This window comes from Populus alba, chromosome 2, assembly GCF_005239225.2.
Source record: "Populus alba chromosome 2, ASM523922v2, whole genome shotgun sequence".
Taxonomy (NCBI): Eukaryota; Viridiplantae; Streptophyta; class Magnoliopsida; order Malpighiales; family Salicaceae; genus Populus; species Populus alba.
Window position 1 is genome coordinate 9,763,619 of NC_133285.1, and position 9,002 is coordinate 9,772,620.

The 9,002-nt window shown below is 33.6% G+C and overlaps 1 pseudogene; it reads left to right on the forward strand.

Moving 5' to 3' along the window:
• The first annotated feature begins 4,604 nt into the window (after window positions 1–4,604).
• LOC118063474 (cytochrome P450 78A3-like) lies at window positions 4,605–7,345 on the forward strand (annotated as a pseudogene).
• Window positions 7,346–9,002: the final 1,657 nt, after the last annotated feature.

Sequence of the window (9,002 nt, forward strand, 5' to 3'; positions counted from 1 at the left end):
TTATCACAACTATTATTATCATTGTCATTATAATTGAAATAACAAAAACCATAAACTTAATTTGCAAGATAAAATTAAAAATCATAAGAACTTTGACAAAAAAAAAATACAAAATCAAAAGAAAAATGACCAAATTGAAATAAATAATATTAATTTTTTATAAACTATATTTTTCATTATATGCAAAAAAATATATGGTCAAGGAATTTATTTTCCTATAGATCAAATATTGAATAATAAAATCAAGAAATAACTATTAAAAACAATTAAAAGAGGAAAAACCAAAAAATATTATCCGACCAATGGGTGAACTCGTCAAACCTATAAACTAGGTAACCCAAGCTAACACATCAACCCTATGAACAGAGTTATGGATTCTAACGAGATTAACTTTTTTTTTCCAAAACTTTTTTTTTATTTAACTATATAATAATATAAATAGATGATTACAAAATTAAACATCAAACTCCAGTAGGATTGTAATTTTTTATTTCATATTGAGATGTTAAATAGAAAAAAAAAAGTTAAATTTTTCAGATATGCAAATCAAGTCAACCAGTCAAAACTACAAACATGTCAATGTACTTTATAAAGTTTAATAAAAAAAAAAAACTTTTCCTTGAAACTATTTTTTTAGAATATGAGAAAAACAATAGGCCAACAAAAGAGGCAATTTCAATAATAATAAAAAAAAAAAGATAAAAAAAAACACCTCAACAAACTCATTTTTGGTTTGTTATTTTTTTTTTTAGAAAAAATGAAAAAAATTGATAATTAAATATAAATAAAGATATTTAATATTGTAATATGGGTAATTTAACTGATTGTGTTTAATAAATTTGTTTATTAAATTCAATTTCAAATAGAAATCGACACACATACAATATTTATTGGATAAAATAAAAAGTAAAAACATATGCCGCACATATTAAAAATATCATAAGAAATAACTATTTTTTATTTCTAAAGATAAATTTAATATATAAAAAATATATTTAAATTACAAACAAATCATTCTAATCTCTTCAAAAATTTAACAAATCTAATACAATTAAAAATTAATACGTATGTAAAAACAGATAAATAAGCAAAAAAACAAAATCATAGAGAAGTAAAATACAAACATAAAAATTATTTTAGAAAAATATAAAAAAGGTTCAAAATTTAAAAAAAATCAAAACCACAAAAAAAAAAAAGAGGGAGAAAAGAATGAGGTCATGCTTAACACCAAGCCCACAACCAACAAGCCCATACGCAGGCCTGCAAAGTCAAGCCCATTCTTCAATTGTTTTTTTATTTTAAAAAAAAGATAATATGCCCCAACTCAATGAAAAAAAAAATAACACTTCATTTGTCTTATCAGATGACACGTTGTCTAGCATACACAATAGTAGGACTTCATAAATAAATTTGCAAATGCCACCTATGTTACCCGTGTTTTGCACTTTAGTCCTATGTTTTTCAATTCAATCCTGACAAAAAAATAATAATAATGCAATTAAGCTTTAATTTGAACTCAAAGTAGCTAAATTGTGCTAAAAACATTCAAGGATCAAATTGAAAATTTTCAAAAATGACACTACTATTGTAATCCACAATAAAATGTGAGAGGATAATAAAAAAAATCTTTGCATGTATTTGATTAATAAATCAAGAATTACTTATGTCAATAAATACACAAAAAAGTGTTAAAATGTTTATTCGATTCATCTCATTGGGAGTCGAATAATATTTTTTACATAAAAAACAAATATGTAGGTATTATTAATATGTATTTTGACATAAAGGTAAAAATATATGAATGTGAATAAAAAAATCTATACTTTTTTATAATAAAATAAATTGAAGATTATATACTTTATTAAAAACGTGTAAAATTACAAGTTAATTTTTAATATAGTAAAAAAAAAAATAACAATAATGCAATTGACACCATGTAACACCATTTCCTTTTACTCTTTGTATAATAATTTCACAAAAAAAATATAAAGAACAAAAAGAAAAAAGTATAAAAAAAATAAAGATAAGAACAAAAAAAAAAAGAAATAGATCAAATATAGAATGATAAATATTTAAAATGTAAAGAATAAAAATTAATATTTTATTTTCAAAAACAAATGTATAGAAAAAAAGAGTGGAAAAACTAATTTTTTCTTTAAAAAAATAAAGATAAGAACAAGAAAAATAATGATAAATACATCAAGTGTAATATAATAAATATATCTAATATAAAGAGAATATATATAATTGTTTTTTTTGCCTGTTCTGATTCGGCTAATATCCAAAGTAAAAAGGTCGAATATTGCTTACCCGACATGTAATCGTACCCGAATCCAAATAGACACGACTTTAAAATTTAAGAAAATTACATTTATATCCATTTATATATTTAAAGAAAAATTAGAGTTTCTCACTTACATCTACAATCGTCCCCATCACACAGACTCACGGTTCACACTTCCTTTCTCTTTCTTTATCCCAAACCACCAAGTTACGAACCAAGCAAAACTAACAAATAAAGAAAAACCAAATAAATCCCGACGGTCAAGTTCGAGCCAATCAAGTTACGTCTAACATATAAAAAAACCAGCCTTATCCAGCGGTTAAAATAGCCACGAGGAACATAGATGACCTGAAAATTGGCAAAAAATGAACCCAGAATTCCAACCTGTGCAAATGGTTCCAAATCCGATCTCCACCGTTCAGAGTGAAGAGGAGACTTGGGTGAACATCCCTACCAAAATTAGAGCAGATCCAATGGTGAACAGAAGCTGAATAGGCCAGCGACTTTGTCTGCCCCGAACACAGTTTTTCCAAAAATATTGCAATCCCAAAAAGTCTCAAACGGAAGAAGATAATCAAAATCCGAACGGTCAGTTTGTAGATCATATTACGGCGCACAACATATAAAAAAACCAGATCAATCCGACGGTGGATGATGGACTAATAGGTGGTGTTTCTCTCTGGAGAGCATATAAAGCAATGGTTTTGGGTTCGAGTTCGGATATGAATAATGGACACCCAACCAGATGAACAATGAAAACCAATGGATACTAATGCTGAGGGGGAGTTTAACGAGGTATTTTAACTGTTACAGTTTTGAGTTTATTTTTTATTAATAACAAGTTTAAAGATTTTTATAATCACTAAAAATTTCATATGATTATTAACTTAAAGAGCTTATATAATTACTTGAAATATCTACATATAGATTAAAATACCTATATTAATAAAAAAAAACCTAATAAATACTTCAAAGTTATTTATAAATAAAATAAAATAATTTAAGAAGAAATTGAAATTGAAAATGAATACTGTAATATTATAATTAAAATAATATTTTTTTTAATTATATAATCAGAAAAATTTATTTATATAGTTCAAAATATATTTTGATTTAGTTATAAATTTAAAAATAAATAATTAATTAATATATATTAATATCTAGTTAATATATATTATAATTTATTTATAAATTCCATTAAAAATCCTCTATTAAATTTTAATTACTGATGCCATGATTATGGAAGTGATAAAAATTATTTTTTAAATTATATTTTATTTAAAACTATTTTATTTTTTTATATTTTAAAATTTATTTTTTGATATTAATTTATTAAAATAACCTAAAAATATAAAATAAAATAATTTAAAAAAACAATCTTAAATTTTAACACAATAATACTTCAACCATTACACCAAAAGTTATCTAAAGAGTATTTAAGAATGTAGTAGTGGTTGCTTTTTTAATTTTTTTATTTAAAAATATATAAAAAATAATATATATTTTTTAATATTTTTAAATTTAATATATTAAAATAATATAGAAATATATTTAAAAAATGAAATTTTGTAGAAACGATGGAGCGAAATTCCAAAAATGTTGTTAATTCATAATTTAAGAATGTAGCAGCACTTTGATTGGCGAACATATACGGCAGGTCTCCTGACGCAGAACATCGGCAAAGGAGGAGAACATCCAACCAAACTTGAGTGTGCGTGTCACGCGCCTCAGGGAAGAGGGTTACCCGTATGGTGGCAATCATGGCGGCTCAAGCTGCGTAATTTTCCTAACTATAAATTTAAATGCCAGCACTTAGCCGTTATACGAAGCTCTTGTTTCTATTGATGGCACCGCAGGTCCGTTCAGAGGATTTTCGGCATCCTAGAATAGAGATGAAACAGATTTATTTGTACCGACAGAATTAGAACCATTTGATAGTTGATACTGTAGTCGCTGATATTTTTTCAAATATTTTTTTTATTTAAAAATATATTAAAATAATATTTTTTAATTTTTAAAATTTATTTTAACACTAGCATATTAAAATAATATATATAAAAAATTAATTTTAAAAAATATTTTTTTAAAAATAATTTAAAAATAAAAAAAATAAATACTCTTAAAAGTGTACATAGATGTTAAATATCCGTAGATAAAGTAGGTATATTAATTTTATTTTTTTAGTAAATGCATAATTTCTCAAATGATAAGTTTTAGAAATAAATTTAATGACTTAAAAAATATTTTTAAATTTATTTTATGCTAAACTTAAAAATTCTAAATTATTATTTGAAGTAGGTATAGGGATGCACGTCTAATACAGAAAGACGGGTATAAGAATTTTAAGAGAAAAATATTAAGATAAAAGGTAGATCTTCCGATTAAATGTATCTTCGTTGCCATCACCGCGAGATTCTTGTCCCTCTCTATCTGTATATATAAACACCATCCAAGCATTCTCATCCAGTCCCTAAAAACAACAAGCCACTCTCCTTAAATTCTGAGTGTGGGCAACAGACAATTAACTCTGTGTTGATTTCTGTATCCTCTCCCCAATCTTCAAAACTCCTAATTGAGCCAGCCCGCCATGAGAACAGACATAGATAGCTTCTGGATCTTTGCTTTGGCCTCCAAATGCAGAGTCTTTACACAAGAAAATATTGCATGGCCGCTTTTGATCATGGGTTTAGCCTGGATAGCCACGACCCTTATTTACTGGGCATACCCTGGGGGTCCTGCTTGGGGCAAATACAAACTCAAAAACACTTCCTTCACAATTTCTAAACCAATTCCAGGTCCCAGGGGATTGCCTCTTATAGGCGCCATGAGGCTTATGACCTCCTTAGCACATCACAAGATTGCAGCGGCTGCCGCTGCATGCAAAGCCAGGAGGCTCATGGCGTTTAGCCTCGGTGATACTCGTGTTATCGTGACATGCAATCCTGATGTGGCTAAAGAAATACTGAACAGTTCGGTGTTTGCAGATCGTCCGGTTAAAGAATCTGCTTATAGCCTAATGTTCAATAGAGCGATTGGGTTCGCTCCTTATGGTGTTTACTGGCGAACCCTAAGAAAAATAGCCTCTACACACCTTTTCTGCCCCAAACAAATCAAAACTGCGGCGTCTCAACGACGCCGAATTGCTTCTGAAATGGTGTCCATGTTCAATGGCCATGAAGGGAGTAGCTTCACCGTTCGCGGGATACTCAAGAGGGCTTCACTTAATAACATGATGTGCTCAGTTTTCGGACGCGAGTATGAATTGGATTCATGTAATAGTGAAGTTGAAGAACTGAGAGCTCTAGTTGATGAAGGGTACGATTTACTGGGTACACTTAACTGGACCGACCACCTTCCCTGGCTGGCGGATTTTGACCCTCAAAAAATCCGATTCAGGTGCTCAAATCTGGTGCCAAAAGTGAACCGGTTTGTCAGCCGAATCCTGGCTGAGCATAGAGCTCAAGCTGGGAAAGAAACCCCGGATTTCGTTGATGTTTTGCTGTCTCTTCAAGGCCACGATAAATTATCGGACTCCGATATGATTGCCGTCCTTTGGGTAAGCAAGCAGACACACGTATACAAGTACATCACACGTGAATAAGCTACACTAGTTTTGGTCCAAACATGTAACTTGCTATTGTTATGTGTGCTAGAGGATGTGCATACATATAATTTATTTCGATGACAAGCAATTATTCTGCTATTTCTGTCTTGTAGCAAGTTATTGTACTGACTGAAGATTGCCTTGTTTCACTTTCTTTACGCGTAGGAAATGATTTTCAGGGGGACTGATACGGTGGCAGTTTTGATGGAGTGGATTCTAGCTAGAATGGTACTTCATGCTGGTGTTTTATCAAAGGTCCATGATGAGCTTGACAAAGTTGTTGGAAGATCAAGGGCCGTAGCTGAATCTGATATCACGGCGATGGTGTATCTCCAGGCAGCAGTGAAGGAAGTGTTGAGGCTACACCCACCTGGCCCACTTCTCTCGTGGGCCAGGCTTGCCATCACTGATACAACCATAGATGGGTATCACGTGCCTAAAGGGACCACAGCAATGGTTAACATGTGGGCCATTTCAAGGGACCCAAAGTCTTGGGAGGACCCGCTTGAATTTATGCCTGAGAGATTCGTGACTAAGAAGGGAGAGCCGGAGTTTTCTGTTCTTGGGTCGGATCTAAGGCTTGCTCCGTTTGGTTCCGGTAGGCGAACCTGCCCGGGAAAAGACATTGGGCTTAACTACGGTGACCTTTTGGGTTGCGTCACTACTTCACGAGTATGAATGGCTGCCGTGCGATGGAAATAAAGTTGACCTATCAGAAGTACTGGGTCTGTCCTGTGAGATGGCAAATCCATTGACCGTTAAACTGCGGCCCAGGCGTTCCCATTATAAGCCCACTGTACTAGGTGTACAGAACTACGTACTAGATGTCTAGTCTGGATCCAAAAAAAAAAAAAAAAAGGAAAAAAGAGAAGGAAGACTTCTCCGTGATGGGGTTGCAAATCTTAATCCTTGATCCACCATATGATCATGTTGTCTTTTGTCTGTCTCTTGGGTGTCGGTCTTTTTGTTTTTGTTTTTGTTTTTTTTGTTTTTGTTTTTGTTTTTTTTTTTTTTTTAAATTTAACAGTCGAGTGTCCAATATCGTGTCCCTTATTTATATATGTTAATGTCATGACATGTTTCAACTGGTGTAAATACGAGTGGAAAAAAAAAAAAAAAAAGAGTTTCAAGTTTCAATGTCTCTCTGCAGCTCATCACGAATTCACCTTCAGTGTATTCCATGAGGGTGCCAAAATAGCTCAAGTTAGCTGCCCATTTACAATCCTCAAGTAAGAAATAAGGTTTGAAAGCGGCAAGTGAATCCAACACATGACTACATAGTTGCATTTGTCTTTTGTAGCTTCTTGACAAGATACCTAAAAGAACTGCAGATTAATATGTGAACCTGCTGTTCCTGGACCTTGTCGTATGCTATTGGAATGTGCTGCTTTCTTTTTCATCGCGGTATGCCATGGCTTCCGTGGATTTTATGATTGAAGATTTTAATTTGCCAGTGAGATATGGTGTTTCTATCGATTACAAACCTACGGTATTAACCTTGCTAGTACTTCAGCTTAGTTGATCCAATAAAACCTCGAATAAATCCAATCCTTTGAATTTCTAGTCCAAGCATGATTTCTCAGAGAAAATCCCACAAAAGAAGCAAGAAAATAATATTGAAAAGATGGATATTTTCTGCGCAAAGTCAGAAAATAATGTATCTTATTTCTTTAATCTACGCGTTACTTTTTTTTTTTTGTTGCTAAAGTTACATACAACTTAAAATGATTAATATTAGAATATAGAAACACAATATTCTATTTATGGAATGTAAATATTTTCCTGTTTTGTAGCCGAAGGACTCTCCCTTCATACTTTTATAAATCATCAAATTATCAATGCAATAGGAAAATTATTCCAAAACTCTATCATGGTATCAGAGCAACCCTAGGTCATCTTCTACATCTAAACCCTAGCTGCCTCTTTTCCAAACTACAATTATCACTCAACTCTGCTTCCCTCTCTGTTAATCAAGCTCTGCCCAAAACATTCAGAAAGCCAACAATGACAGAAATCACAACAGACTCTACCACCTCAGCCACCTCACTCTCTTCTCCTCCCACAAAACTTCATCAATCTCATCCTGCTCTTATGGTGTCCAACATCACCACCTTTATCAAAGTCACCTTAGACATTGAAAAGGGCCAATACATTACATGGTCTGAATTGTTCAAAATACATGCTAGAGCTTATCAAGTTATGGATCATATCATCCCTGCCTCATCAGAAAAGAACACACAGATTCCTTCAATTCAAGACACGGACCCTGACCTTTGGTCCCGTGTTGATGCCATTGTTTTACAATGGATTTACAGTACAATCTCAGAAGACCTTCTCAATACAATTCTAGAACGCGATTCTACGGCTGAAACCGCATGGAACAGATTGAAAGACATATTCTCAGATAACAAAAATTCTAGGGCACTTTACCTGGAACAAGAATTTTCCAAAGTTCAAATGGAAAATTTCACCGATGCTTCTTCCTACTGTCAGCATCTCAAATCCCTCTCGGACCAATTGGCCAATGTGGGTGCCCCTGTGTCGAATGAACGACTGGTTCTTCAACTCCTCTCCGGCTTGACTGATGCGTATTCCAACATCGGATCGCAAATCCGCCATGGAGACTCTCTCCCCCTCTTTTACAAAGCCCGTTCCATGCTTGTGTTGGAGGAAACGGCACGGATGAAAAAGGCTGCCCAATCTCCCCCCAACTCTGCCTTTTTTGTCTCTCCGGCTGCTAACTCCGGTGGACACTACACTGGAAACCCACACCACCGCACAAACCCACACCACAGCAACCGCAGCTTCTTCAATCGCGGTGGCAGAGGAGGTGGCCACGGAGCTCGCGGTGGAAAGGGAAGAGGGAGAAGTGGTGGCCGTGGAAGCCAGTGGCACGGGCACACCATGGCATGACAGTCGGGATATGCCCCGCAGCACCAGAACCCGCAGCACCAGACGGGAAACAATTATTATGGGCAGGAGAGACAGCAGCCCACTTATGGGCAGGCCCCTTGGGCTGGGCCGTGGCCTCAATGGGCCAGCCCACCATGCCCATACCCAACGGCTGGGCAGCCCACTCAACGCCAGCCCAGCATTCTTGGGCCTAGGCCTCAG